Below are 16,198 nucleotides of genomic sequence, written 5' to 3'. Positions count from 1 at the left end.
ACCTGACAGTAACACCCTAGACTTTTTCACTATGATCTGTTATTTCTTACAAACCAATGTCTATTTTCGTATAAGGCTGGCAATGAATACTATGACTGAATCCAAGAAACGATGACATTTTTGCAGGACCAATACAAATATACCACTGTCGAATCACATAATCACCAATGAGTGAAAAAAATAACATTCAACATCGGTATTCAACATGTGCACGAATAAGACGATGAACGAACACGGCAAGCAACTTAACCTAATGTCTGTATACATGTATTTTGCAGTGACACCTACTGGACCTCTGGAACCTCTGGCATTTCACTTTTCACTATTAATTCTTTTCACTTCTTCAGTCTCAGTCGGATACTCAGAGTTTCTAAAGAAAGACAATTTTTAACGATACATGTTATCAAATATCATGTTACATGATTTCTTTTATAGCACAATATTCATTAATAACTGGAATTACATAAGGACTTCAATGCAATTATAATGCATAGACCATGTTGTAAGCCGAAGGGAAATAATAACATAATGTTATATTTTTCACATAATACATGTATATCCACATCCCCATCAGAGACACTAAAATAAATTCCTTTTTTCGATGGCGCTTGCAAGCTGTGAATCCATTTTGTATTAACTGCCTTGACTTGCATGTATTATTTCTAGAGACAACTTAAAATATAAACCTCAGAACAAACCACGCACCAAGTGAGAATTGAAATAGCTTTGCCACATTTCACTAACAACGGTTAGTCAATACCTATAAACTATAGCCAAAATACCTGTAATACAGTTAGCTCCCAACTTCACGTACTTGATTTAACCATGTTTCGCGTTGACGCGAATGAATGTGAACACCCCAGCAGAAAATACACCTCTGTATTTCTATATTATTCCAAAAGGACTATTTTATGCGTCATTCGATTATACACGCGAACGCCTTACGAGATGCGCAAACTGAGGCAATAAAGTAATGGTTGAAAACGTTTTATTGTTGGTATCTTTGGTGTCATATATATAAGTCTAAGGAACGCAACCCCTCATTTTTCTATTATTTCCTATGAGAAAAAAAATTCAAATCGAGTCGTGCGAATTCGACATACACGAGGTTTCTCAGGAACGCAATATACATGTATGTCGGGATTGTACTGTACAGAACATGCATACAATACAGCAAAACACTGTTAATCATTGCGTGCCTAAAAACAATTATCAGTTTCTTCGGGAAGCAAGTGTAGAACAATAGGTCTGCATTTGGACAGACTGCTTGTCTACTGAGTGAAATATTGTGGTTGCTCCATCTTTCCAGATAACAGTCCAGTTCTTGTTGCAATATTGGCATAAAGCAATACCTGACAGCCTGCAATGACACCAAACAATGAAAAAGGGTATGACTTGCTCTGCCCATGACTTTCCAAAAACTTACCACGATCGTATCTATGAGAGAGAGAGAGAGAGAGAGAGAGAGAGAGAGAGATAGCCTCAAAAGACACAAAAGCTGAAACTATAACAGGTGATGTTACTTCAATCTCCAATTTAGTAAGGTTACTTCATACCTTAAAGCATAATCCCATGTCAATTATTCTTGCAGAAAGTAGTCAACAGACTATTTCTGTATTATTCCATAAAGAATATTTTATGCTTTGTCTGTTATATTTACGAACTTTGCAAAGAGTGTACTTTCAAAACAGGATACATTTTAAAATATTTAACGTTTTGCTCAGAGACATTCTTTCTGGTTTAACAACCTCTACATACCTACGAACGTGTATTTTCATTTGTCGAAGTGTGTTATTTGTCTGTAGCCAACAGTGTGTGGCAAATCAGGTAATAACGATTGGAATGAAAAAGAAGAAACTATTTGCTGGATAGAAATAAAATGCACAATAATTCAGATGATAAATATAATCGGATCCATAAGGGCCAGATTTAGCATAGAAATTCGCTCTATATATTACTCACGTAGCACGACGATTATCAAATAATAATAATAATAATAATAATAATAATAATAATATAATAATAATATGGGCGTAGGACATCGCATAATCTTTAGAAGCTTTAAGCGCTTTACATTATTATATAACACATAAAAACATATACAAAGACAAGATTAGAAAAACAAATACCATGGCATTGCAAAAACAAAGTGAAGATGTCAGGTCTGCTTTGATGTCATGCATTCGTCTGGTTCTATGTATCATGCGGATGTTTTCTCCTAGTAGTAGAGATGGAGGGTTGGGAATTGGTAAGGTGAGATGGTATATGACGCAGAGGAGATGAGATGCAAGTTCGTTCCATGAAGACGTTAGAATATTATCATCAGGCCAATGAAGAATCCAGTCTAAAATGTGACCAGGAAGATGGGTGGGCTGGATAACTGACTGTTTGAGGTTGAAAATGTAAATACAATCTAGGAATTTTGACGTGTATGGATTTCCAGGACAGTCAAAGTGACAATTGAACTGTCCAAGAATGATCAGGTTTCTACTATCAAACTTCCATACTACAGGAGGTAGAAAACTGCTCCAAAAAAAAATTCAGTCACGTTTTTTGTTTTTACTAGGAGGAGGGCGGTCGAGGCAGAAAAATGGAGTGACCTTTGCTCCATTGTGAATGAGGTTTGAACCAGTTTAAACTATGTGTGTTCGAAACTGATAGTTGTAGTGTCTTGAAAACGGTGAATTATGGAGTTCAAAGCGATGACAGCAATTCCATCTCCTAAGGATTGGCGTGGAAACGGCTTCATGGAGTAACCGGAGGGTGTTAGATCCACACACTTTGGCTTATCTCCTGACAACGTTTCTTGTTTTCACTGCTGTTCCCTTTTTAAGTAAAGTTGAATGTAGTCCCAGGTTGATAAGTTTAGTGCACAGTGTAGTATCGAGCGCCACGGACTTGCTATTTAGTGCAGTTAAAGTGGGTCCATCGTAGCATAAATGGGTGGACTGGCAAGTATAACGTGATGACGTTATGTTTGAAACGAAAGACAGTTGTAGTATGAGTGGTTGAAATTTCCCCACCCACCCCAAAGAAGAAAAGCAAATGAAGAAACACACAACAACAGAACAAACAATGCATGACGAAACCACCAATGTAGATGAACACTATCAAGAATTACATATGATATGAGAAGCGGCACCAAGTCCAGAACAGCTTCCTCAAGCATGTTAAAGAAAGGCAGTCATTTTGAATTATATCTGAAGAAGCCTTCTTCTAATATATAGCTCTTTAAGATATGGCTCTTTGAAAACTATAAAATTACGGAAAGAGTCTAAGGTATGTACGTGGTGGTCATTATGATTAAATTAAGTCTGTTGTTTCGGAACATGCAAAAATGTAACGACTGTAAACGGAGGAAAATGACATATCATGGAAACAAATGTAAAGTTCAGAAATCTGTATTTATTATCATATTCATTCATGAAAGTCTACATGAACAATCAATTTCACAGTGTGTATACTGTGAATGGTGTGTCCTCTCTTTGACGGCATTCCAGCCAAGTCATACCAAAAACTTAAAAAATGATAGTAACAGATGTCTCACTATGCGCTCAGCATTAAGGGGTTAGTATTAGGACTAGTTTGCCTGGTGTCAGGATAATGTGACTGGGTGGGAAATCATACCACATGTCTGCGACATGATGCCCCTGTGCTAGACATCACTATAAACTGCAACACTGCAGACATCATGGCGATATGACTGAAAAATTATTAAGCTCTTGTTATGAATATTAGATTTAATTTATATTTGTTTTAATTTAATTGTTTGTAAGGTTTAAAAATCTTATTTTTTTAAATTTCATTACATGTCAAAATAATTTAGTTTTGTTTAATAGGAACTCTATACGTTTTCAGAAAATAGTCTGACCTTGACTCGTCAGTTGTAAACACCTAATGCTGACATACTTCCCGACCTTGATCTAGAAATGAGTGAAATCTATAAACAACTTGTATATTTTTAATTCTCGGAGTACAATGATTGGTTTTAATCAAGGTTATTATGTGGGTACGTGATTTTTTTATATATGTAAACAACCTTTATTTCGCAATTCAGGGCTTTCCGAAATTGCGCATTCGTTTGAATTATTTTTGGATTTGATTCTTAAAACCGTAAGTTCTTATTGTTTCATTTTTTATAGTGTTTTTCCAGGGAAATAAATTATTTGTTAAATTTTTCAAAGCATGTTGTTTCCACTCTTTCTTTTGTTACTGTTTATCCGAGCCTAAACACCTAACATAAGACTTTATGACTGAAATCTTTTAATAGCTACGTTAAAAATCTCTCTCTCTCTCTCTCTCTCTCTCTCTACTGAAATTCAAGATCTGGGCAGAAAAATGAAATGTTAACGGCAATCATTTTCAGGGTTTTCTAATGTTGAATCTTTACAATAAGCTACATATTTATATAGCAAATTATACTATGAATGAAGTTACTAAGAAAGTGGGCAATTTGTATTGACGATGACTGACGTAAATATTATATAACATATCTAAATATAATGAGCAAAAGAGTAATTTGATAAAGAATCTTAATTTTAAAAAACGAAACTAAATGCCTGGTAGTTTTCTTACAACCTCGGCCAGCCATTGTTCTTATTGTCAATTTAAATGTTCACGAATGGTATTCCTTTTTAGAAATTTTAATGTAGGATGTGTAATCTGCCCACTCATATCAATACATGTACATGTCATAGTGACCTGAAATATTCACGAAATGCAAAAGCCTAACCTGTATTTATGACTGAAATGCGACAAGAGTTACACACATATCAGATTGTATTTAAAGTCAGAAATAACTACATTACAAAATGTATTGTGCATTTTACCTCAGATTTGTGTCATGAAGTTTTTCTAATAAATCCGATTTTGCCTTGTACGTAAAGTTTTTCTCAGCGTAGTGCAAGACAAAGTTCACTGAAATCAAAATAAAGAATATATTCCATGCGAAATTTACATAGTTTTTGTATCATAAATAATTAAACGAAAGAACCTCTTATTATGGTTATCGGTGGGGCAATGTTCAAGCAAATCCAGAAAATACAGAAATCAGCATTATAACAATAATTAAAATATAGGCTATATGTCGTGAGCAAAACCCAAAACGTATTATAGACAGAGCGAGCATTCTTACTGCTTTATGCATCAAAGGCTATTTATTAAAAAATTTACATGGCTGCTACATAAGTATTCTGTCTGCAAAACTGGAGAACAAAAATGGCGACTAGTTTTTGCTGGACTGATAGGAAGACGGGACATTTTCCGATATCCGTCAGGATAGTATGAAGCAAAATTTCCAATTACGTACGTTTTCTTCTTCTTCTTTACCTTGAAAACCTTCTAACTTTCTGACCTAACAAATAAAGAAGCATATTGCATATGAATACAAGTTGCAGAAAGCTGTTAGTATTCATCGGAGAGTAATGCTCTGTTGAGAGTAAAGGAATTTCAGCAATTTTTATAATTTGTGTAACAATTATGCGACCTTTCCAATGACGTAAATAGGACGTTAATGTCATTCATTGGTAGAACAGTGTTAACGCTTCCACACCTTCAAAAATCACAAACTCGTATTCATTTCACAGGATGAAAGCTAAACTTTTTCCCATCATCAAGGCCAATTAAGGTATTAAATACAGTAAAATAAAATGGAATGATACACACGATGGATGCATAGAGGGATAGATGGATAGATGGATGTACAGTCACAGGGCTCGTATCGTTGCTTATAATTGACCTATCATACAACTAGTAGTTATTATATAGTACATGTATGATAGGTCAGTTGTAAGCAACGATACGAGCCCCTGTGTGTACAGAGACAGAGAGGGAGGGAGAGAGTCGTCGTGTCGTCTATATCTTCGGAATTTGTTATTGGTATGTGCGACCTAAAATATAATAATAATAATAATAATAATAATAACAATACGAAGCTATCAACAGTGCAAAAGTCAAAGAGATATATAATGAAAAGCCAAGAAGTCTCCATATAAATCAAAAACCTTTGGCATGTGGTCCAGTTCAAGATGGTACACATTTTTCTTTATTTTTTATTTATTTTATGCAAGAAGAATAAAAACTTATTCACAAAACTTAATATCAGATTTTTTTGGGTCTCAAAGCTGACACTGTAAAGACATAAGTCATTGATGCAAAGGTATTAATTTTATCACGATTGTAAATACAAAAGCTGTATGCAAGTTCATAAAATTACAAGCATTGTTGAACAGATAGTTTTTCATTGCTCATGGTAATGATAATTACTGTATTACATGTTGTATATATATCCAATATTGGGTCCGTTTTTACAAAGCACCAATATATATTTCCGAGTCTTCAAAAAAAAAAAAAACTATTCTATTTTATTCCATTTAGAATAAAATGTTCTTGAATCGTGTACAAGTATGTCACGTACTGTGCTTTTTCACGAGTAATGACAGTACAATGAGGATACCATGGTTATGACGTCATTTTGCAGCAACAAAATGGCTCACATCGGATGGAGAAAGCAAAGCAAATAAGCAAACGAAACGTCATAAAATTACAGTAAAATAAAATGAAATTGTATGTATGTATGTATGTATGTATGTATGTACGTACGTACGTATGTATGTCTGTACAGTCAGAGAGAGAGAGAGGGAGAGGTGTACTCACGTGATTACTTATAACTGAGATGATCCAACTACGACTTTGTTATAACTGTGATGTAGGTTTCCTCCCGCTTTCTTGCTAACATAGAGACCAAGGTAATTGGGTTAAGACGAACAAATAAATAAGCCTAGAGGTTGTCAGAGAGGTGAATTGTTCTTTCTAATTTATTACTGCGCAAAGAATGTTAATTGGTTTTACTTGTGAAGTAATAGAGAGTTGTACATGCACACATTCGAGCAAAATGTGTACATGTACAAATCTCTATTACTTTAATATGTTCATTCGTCACGAACACTAGCAGCAGGGAGGGCGAATCCTACAACTTTTTAGAAGCCTCCAAATGCCGAAAAAAGCCCTTTATAAAACCGCGAGGACGCTTCGTTGTAAACACAATTGTCGCCGTTATTGCTGCGTTCCTTTTCTGAAAACCAATGTGCGAAAAAAAACCATCACGTGTCTGTTGTCATAAATTAAAAATTTAAGTTAACAATAATGGCCAACATTGGAGAAGCACATTCCGCTAGATTAGCTCGAGAGCGACTAGAAGCAATAAAAAATTTCTTCCTGTGAGAGATTCTGTAAGACAAAAATTACAAGCGCGGCAAGAAGCACAAGTTGAATTTGCGACAGGTGCAGAACAATTATTTAGACCCGTTACAACAGCTACTGAAAAAGCTGCGGCGGTCACTGAAAGAGCTTTACTGGGAGATCCTAAGGACGAAACAAAAGGTATTCTTCCAGTGCTAAAACAAACCGTCGCGCAGACTGAAAAAATAGCAGCGAGAACTAAAAAAACTAAAAAACTTTTACCAGACCTTCCAACTGACATAGCTGCAGCTCAACCTCCGTCCGTCGGTGAAGAAATACTTGAAGGCATTAAACAAATTCGTACTGAACTCGCGTCTAAACCAATAAAGGAAAATATTGGACTGATTGCAAAATTTAAGAAGAATTTTATTGAAGATATTAAAAATACTAAAAGAGAAAAATTGCCTGAAAAAAATATTAATTAGTATATTTAATAAACCTAATATCTTAAAATCCGGTTCTGAAAAAGTAACTGATGATAATCTTATTAAGTGGATATATCGCATATATAAAAACAAAAAACAGGCCAGAGATGATGATTTAGAATACAGCAGTCTTGATGAAGAAGTAAAGAGCCTTTATAGGGAGAAAATAAAACAACTAGAACCCCAGCAGGAACTTCCTCCACCACTGCAACAGATAGAACAACAACAGTCTTCTTCACCGCAGCAAAAGTTGATGTCGGAACTTAAAAGGACTGAGGTGCTACTTAAAAAAGCAAGAGGAGAAAGATCGCCCTTAAGACTATTTAAGAAAACAACAGAAGAAGGAGCAACTGGCAGTGGTTTGGGAATTACTTGTCCTGATAATATCATCAATGATGTATCACGGTTAGAAGTTCTCATAGGAGGAAAGCGAGCTGGAAATAACTCGCCAGAAATAATTAATGAAGCAGCTGATATCTGTCAGCGATTATTTCAAGGTGGTATCATGGATACTAGCATCTACCGATAACTTATTGATGAACTCACGGACAGAGACTAGTTAGATAAATAACTAATTAAATAAAATGATCGTGCACAATTCTCATCGTAGACCAGTTATGGTCAGGGTTTTAAACTCACGAGTACCCGTATACAGGATGACTTATGGAAATGGACTTGGTGATGTTGTTCGGAGTTTATTCGCGAGGTTGGCTCCTAAAGCAATACCGATCGCAAAACAATTATCAATGAAAGCTATTGACGTTATTAAAGATAAAGCTACTGGCACTGTTGGTAGCGCTGCCAGTAAAGCATTTTTGGCAATCAAGGACAGACTAGCACGATTAATACGCAAACCTCAAAAAACTCCACCGGTAAAATTACCAGCCACCGCAGACATGCCTGCAAATGTTAGTAAAGTAATAAATGAGGCCGCAAATAAAAAACTAGCAGCCCTGATAAATCCTGAACAAATAAACACAAGTTTGGTGGTTGGAAGTGGTCTTCGTTTTAGACGATAACTTCTATAATAAAATGTTTAAACGGGAATCCGACACAGCATTCGACATAGACGAACCGGTTCTTAAAAATGAATCAGTGCGTGATTATCAGTATTATTCTTATGACGCACGAAACCCAAATCAACGAGGACGAATTGAATTACAGGTTCAGGATACAAGTAGATATTTTTTACCCGCTGAAGCATTTATTGAAGTAGAAGGTGAAATTATAAAAACAGATGATACAGTATACGGGAATGATGTTAAAATCGGTTTTGTCAATAACGGAATTATGGCCTTGTTTAGTAGCGCCATATATATGATTGATGGAAATATTATCGAATCGATTCAGAATGATGTCGATGTTGCTACAACAATAATTGGTCTAGCAAGATATTCTGATGATTATACAAGATCAGCTGGTCCATCAATGATGTTTGCCAAGGACACTTTTGATCGTCCTAACAGTGATCAGTTTATTATTAGACAACCAAAAAACCGCGTTGCTCCTAATCCTGCTAATATTGACGTGGAAGACATGATTATTAACGCTAATACAGAATTTAATTTAGGTTTTTATACACGTAGACAAATGCTAAGCGCTGGTCGTAGAAATTTGTCATGTGCGATTCCGCTGTCGCATATCTTTGGATTTTGCAGAGATGTCAGAAAGGTAATTTTTGGGGCAAAACATACGGTTGTGCTTGTTAGAAAAAATGACGATAATGATGCTTTATGGCGACCCCTAGGTGACGCTGGTAAGGTAGAAATAAAAAAACTATCACTGTGGATGCCGGTAATGACTCCTGCAATTCCTGAAGAACAGCGACTGCTTTCTTTTATGGATCAAGGTGGTAAATTGTTGTTATCGTGGCTTACAACAACCACAGATAGTATTCAGAGTAATAATAATGGTTTATTTACATGGCATATAGCATCACAGCAGGGAGTTTCTGCACCGCGACATATTGTCATTGCTCTTCAAGATGTTACACGAGTAAACTCACAAATACGGAGTCATATGATATTTGATCAACTTGGTATCACTGACGTTTCTCTGAGAATAAACGGACATCAAGAACCGTCTGATAACATACTGTTAAATTTTGATAATAATCATGTTGCACGTGCATATCAACGCTTGACAAAATATCTAGCGCATGATCTAAATATTGATACTGGTTTGCAAATATCACAGTTGGATTTTATATCTCATTATCCAATCTATTACTTCTCACTACAGCATCTTGATTTAACTAGACAGTCTGTCGTTGATATAGACTTTCGGGCTACCGTGGATGGAAATGTGGCTGACGTACCTAATTACAGAGCAATCGCTGTTATACTTTCTGATAGAACAATGTTACTTGAAGGTGCTGGCGGCAGAATGAGATTCGTTGATGCACCAGTAGAAAACATGTAACAATTAGATCAATCTCGTATTAAATAAAATGTCATACAGTCACGTTAATGTCACTCTGACTCCTGGTCAGGCTAAGAAATTACAATCGAAAAACGCGAGCACGTGGGGCAACGATAACACTAAAAAATGATCAGATTACTGGCGGTCCAAACAAATTATCGCTGACTAAAACACAACTTAATCATTTCAATAAAGCAAAACAAGCAAAAACTGGAGTTCGACTTGATTTCGCTCCAAAAGCTGTCAAGGACATGATTAAAACCGGTGGTATATTTCCTCTTCTCGCCGCGATACCAGCACTGATAGCTGCTGCTGCTCCCGCAGTCGCAAAAGCAGCCGCGTTAGGAGCTGTTGGAACAGCTGCTGGAATGGCACTGAAGAAAGCAACTGGAAAAGGATACAAAAAAAAAAAAAAGGACGAGGGTTAAGACTAGCAGGAACTCCGCCCTCATGGTACCCAAAACGGTTTTAGGTTTCACTCCAATGTCAAATTTTGATTTGTTCGATGCTGTTAAACAATTAAATATAAAAAATTTCAGAGGCGTCTTTATGAGAGATCAGTTACCACAACAATCGAATAATCCAGAAACCGGAATTATTAATCTCGATAACAGCGATGGTCCAGGAACTCACTGGGTTGCTTACGCCATCGATCCACGTGGAATTATCTATTTTGATTCGTATGGGTTAGCACCGCCAGTTGAATTTCTAAAATATACAAAAGACATCCCCTTGTCAAGGACAGGGACAAAAGTTTGGTACTCAACGCTACCAACACAAACACTCACTGATCCTCCGATATGTGGTCGTGAAGTATTAAATGTTCTCGATGCGATATCAGCGTCAACTAAACCACCTCACAAAGTTGTGCACGAGTATACCAGGGGTCGATTTAAACAGTTTCCTATCAAATAATGGTTGATATTTACGGAAGATCTCTTCTCAACAGAAAAGTGAAGCGAACCGACGTGGATGTATCAAAATGTGCAACCAAAGATGAAATCGATAATCTTTTAAGTCTGACTGGGATAGACCCAGATGAGGTTGTTATTTTTCAGGACCGACACGGAAAACTAAAAACCAGCGATATCAAATGGCATGAAATAATTCGTAGGGTTATTGGATCTACTCCGGGTAACATCCCTGTATTCACTGACAGCGGAAAAATCAGAGATTCACTGATATCAATTGCGACGTTGCGAGATGATATGCAGAAAGTTGCAGTAAAAAAGACCGGTGACACAATGACAGGTAAACTCAGCATGAACGGTAACAAAATAACTGTGTTAAGAGATCCAACATCCCCAAAAGATGCCGCAAACAAACAATATGTTGGCGCGCTATTTACAACCGTCGGAGACATATTTAATAGTCGTTTAAGAAATACCGGTGATACAATGATAGGTGAACTCAACACGAACAAAAATAAAATAACCGTGTTAGCGGATCCAACATCCCCGGAAGATGCCGCGACAAAAAATTATGTTGACACCGTTGACGATAAATTATCCACGTTGCGGGTCGAGTATGATGTTCATGTAACGCGTTTGCAAATCTTCGCAGAAACTTTAGAAAAACTAATGAAATCGCAGAGGAATTCTTTGGTACTCCGCACACCGTTGACATAAAACTTTCTGATATCAAGACCAACATTGACACGATCAAACAAACACAGCAAGATATCGTAAGTGGAATTCCTGAGATCGTTAACAAAACCAGTTTGATTAAAATCCCATCTGGAGTAACTGCCGGGCATATTACAAACATAGTATACACAGTATCATCTGGATTTGCAACATGGTCTAAATAAAACAACACCATCAAATATATAGCAACAGTCACTGGAGTGTATAGACTGTCTGTGTTCAGTGCCGCTAAATTTGAAATTTTCACAACGTATCCCTGGAGACATTCCACCGACAAGTATTCCGGGGTTGTAACTATCATATTAAATAGTGGAACCGAAGAAACATTTGTACTGGAATCCGCCGACAAGAAATTAACCGCAACATCTTACTGGTGGTGTTTGGAATACGTAGCTGAAACGCTTCAATTGGTTACTGCGTAAAATAATAAAATGGCAACGGATGCGCAACAATATAGGTACGATCAAGTACGCGAATGGCAGTCAGAGTTAAAAAATACCATTAACGAATGTACAGCAAAGGTAAAAAAATACAAGCGACGTGTAATCATCCTAGACACGATAGTGTATTCACTATCCGCGATAGTTGCATCTACGGGGGTATTATTATCAGCGCTAACACCAGTGACATCTGCAATCGCGGTCACAATTACAGTTTCAACATCAACGATAATTTCAGGCGTTGTTAATATTATCGCGAAAAAAATATCTTCATGCGCGTTAACAAAATTGCACGAGTATGAAAAGTTAAACAATGCGGCCACGAGCGCCTACTCGAAATTGTCGTCGTTGATATCATCAAGTCTCGACGATACAACAATATCAGATTCCGAATTCGCGCAAATGGCAAAGATGTATGAAGACTACATCCAAAGTACAAAGTACTTCTATTTGAAACAACAAAAGATAAATAACAACAATGTCGGAATTACTTCAACAGATAGCCACAAATACAAACCCAAACCGAACTTCTTCAATAACAGTAATCTCGACTAAACCAGAATTCAGTATTAATTTTCCAACTGCGATTCCAGTAAACAAGATCGCGTTAGCACAATTACGAGTATATCACAGTTGGCCCAATAGCAGATCAAAATCGTTTGGTGGATTGCCAGCAAATAATTCATTTGTGTTTGCATATAAAAATAAACCCGATGGTACACCAGACTGAAACGTCATTGGGTTACCAACCGGGTCTTATCAAATCGAAGAAATCAATGAAGAATTACAACGTCGAATAAAAAATACCACAACAAAAGAATCTAAGATAACAATAACTGTTCCTGAGCCAACGCTGTCTTCTGCCATCGAAATAAGCACCCCAGTCTACGCCGTGGATATATATCAGAGTTCGATCAGATCAGTGTTAGGATGGCCTGAAAATCCACCGCCGGCACCACCAATACCACCAGCGCCAAAGAAATCTATGTCGCTGATAATAAGTAATATCATGGAATTTTACCAATATACGAGGAAAAATTAATTCTGCTAAAAAGCGCAACATTGCGTAGTGCATTTGAATTTCACAACGCGGATAATATTATATGGTTTTTTGCTTATGAAGAGGATCTAAAAAAAAACCCAGTTAAATACATGACTATAAGCCTAGATGCGATCAATCATTACTTCAAATTCATTGATGAAGTGCATAAGAAACAATTACAGCAACTACGGCAACTTTTCCAAGAACATATTTTTGATACATCACTACGCAGCGAAATTATTAAACAAATTGAGATATTAAATCAGCTCGCATGCGATATGGAATATTTTAACCAGCGATTAATTCAGGCGATAATCGATCATGTTGACGGCGTAACCAAATATAAGCAACAATTTTTAAACTTCTTTAGAATACCAGAGGCGAATCTACCGAATTTTAAACTTCCCTGGTATAATGTAGCCGAGTTGAAAAAATCAGTCAATGATCTAATCAATGAGTTCTTTGATGACATACTTGTACAACACAGGCGATCACTACCACCGGCAACTATCCTCAGACATAACAATGACCCCGAAGGGCAAGGCCGACAGGTATCTCCGGGCGTCGTAAATATAACCGAAGTGGTCGCGGTCAATCTTGTGTGTGATGTCATTGATGGCAGTTACAGCACAGACACGACAGTATCAAATCAAGCCCAGCAAGGATTTGTTCTTTATTCGTTTACTCCGAAAGATGTACCACCTGGATTTTTGATTGTGCAAGAGCCGATCAATCCAGTCTATCTGCGATGTCATAATCCGTGGCTGACCAGAATAAATTTCGCGCTGACAGACCAGAGCGGTCACCTTCTTGATTTTCGAGGTGAAACACTACATATTAATCTGCTAGTGAAATCCTAAACACAGTAACAATATTTTATTTTATATATATTTTGTGCACACTGTCCGATTTGCTAACTTTGATAGGGTAATTACTAGTAAAAATTACAGAAATCGTCCGATTTGCTAATTTTGATAGGGTGTTTACTAGTAAAAATCACAGAAATTCAACGTTTTTCAGTAAAAAAGTAAAAAAATATAATATATTTATTGAAATCTGCAGAAAAATTTATTTTTTTCACAATTAATCAAGTGAGTATTATATAATCTACCACCGCGTAAAATGTTTCATACATAACAAAGAAATTCTTGATGAAGCTGTCAGTACCGGAAAAGTTACCCCGGAAAAAATAATTGTTGATGAATACGGCGCTGACGATTTTATACTGACTCATCTATATTTTCTGCAACACGTTGAACCGAACACGGGTTAATACCGAAATACTTGCCAGCTGAGTTCATCGATTGAAATATTTTCTCTTCACGGGTACTTATATTGAAAGATCTGACAGCTCTTCTTGCAACGCTCTTAAAGTTACCGGTACCTCCTCGTGCAGAATGTTCACTAGGTGTGATAGCCTGTAAATTTTGAAGAGAGTTATTAAGTTTTTGTCCATCAATGTGATCAATTACAAGACCGTCTTTGATCTTCCCAAAGAAACATTCGAATACAAACCTGTGATTATGATAGGCTTTACCCCCAGCAGTAAATCTAAGATAACCAGCATTAGTAACAACACCAACTGGTTTTTCCAACCCGCAATGTCTAACTATTCCCTCACGATTCGCTTCGTAATTCTTAATGATAGGATGTGGAACAAATTCTTGGCTCATTTATATAATAATGTCTTGCCTAATTTATAATTTTTCTGAAAACTTAGTTAAATAATCGCGCCAAATTTTAGCGCAACATCGTTATTTTTTTTTTGGTTATAATATCTTTTAAGTTCACGGTATCTCTTTCCTTCGCGACTTGCACATAACTGTGTTTTACCCCGACCCCAACACAACATCGTAGGCAGGGTATTGGTCCTAATCTCCCCCTTCGAACGTTTTAGGAATGTTCCCCGCAGAATTCTTTTCTGCAGGATTTGTTACAAACAATTACAGACCCAACTTTAAACCACTTGCACTGATTCATTATATATAATATTTCTTATTTAAATGTTTGTCTTAAATATAATATAGAGGAGTTTGAAAGATTATCTGCCATCGGCACCGGGAAAGCTTCTAGATTCGATCTTGACAGACTAACCCCTGATTCGCGAAGGCGAGCTCTGACTGATCTGTTTGATATTATCAGGAATGCTAAAAAAGAATTTCGTAACGACGGTGCATCTCACGTATGGTCTACATTTAAAATTATACGTAACATTGACGAAGTCAATGTTGCTGACTCTGTCATTGATGCTACAATGAATGATGCACGAGCGAAAACAATTATCGATTATCTCTCTGATAATCATCAAAGTCAGAAATATTTTTTCAGAATAAAATTTATTGTGCAAGCCGATACGTGGATTATCCGTGATAAAAATGACCCTGTTCTTGCTGATGGAAAAAGTGTAATATTAAGTAAAGATTCCAAACCTGGAATGCTGATTGCGATTGATAAACCATATTACGCTCGAGCGTATCCTGTGACCGCGGTCATTTATGGAATCTGTCCGATAAAAACACCAAAAATCAATAAACTCACCCCAATGAGATTCTCAAAGCTAAATTGTGTAGCCGAACGAGTAATGGAACATTTCAAAAATGCGATGCGCGGAAACGGTCTAACTGATCTAAGACGTTCCAAGATAGCAGCGTGGGCTGAAAAAGTCAAGGACACAGTAGCATCAATAAACGATGTTGCCGAGCTAGAAAAAACATTAAGATTCCCCATAACCGTAACAACGATAACAGAGGAAGTATTATACAAATCGAAATATAATCGAAACGGAGCTCCAATAAATATCATTGATCATAACACTCACACTTGGACTAACGCAGTTACGATATTTCCGCGGGATCGTGTTGTGAAATATTATTCGGGAAATATATTTGATTTTATTAAATAGAAAAGCAAAAACGACCCTGTGTCGATGTGGTTGTTTAAAAGTTCCGAAGATGGCGAGTATGATCAATTTGTAAGATCTAACGG

The 16,198-nt window shown here is 36.6% G+C and overlaps 1 long non-coding RNA gene across 1 annotated transcript; it reads right to left on the bottom strand.

Moving 5' to 3' along the window:
• Positions 1–1,022: 1,022 nt before the first annotated feature.
• Positions 1,023–7,060, bottom strand: LOC149782487 (uncharacterized). Its single transcript, XR_016414603.1, has 4 exons — positions 6,655–7,060; positions 5,309–5,353; positions 4,830–4,917; positions 1,023–1,360 (listed from the first exon to the last, which is right to left on the bottom strand). It is a non-coding gene; the product is annotated as an uncharacterized LOC149782487 (long non-coding RNA).
• Between the last annotated feature and the right edge of the window lie 9,138 nt (positions 7,061–16,198).

Source organism: Sinohyriopsis cumingii, chromosome 15 (assembly GCF_028554795.1).
Source record: "Sinohyriopsis cumingii isolate HCF-2022 chromosome 15, ASM2855479v2, whole genome shotgun sequence".
NCBI lineage: Eukaryota > Metazoa > Mollusca > Bivalvia > Unionida > Unionidae > Sinohyriopsis > Sinohyriopsis cumingii.
This window is presented reverse-complemented; position numbering and strand designations above follow the sequence as displayed.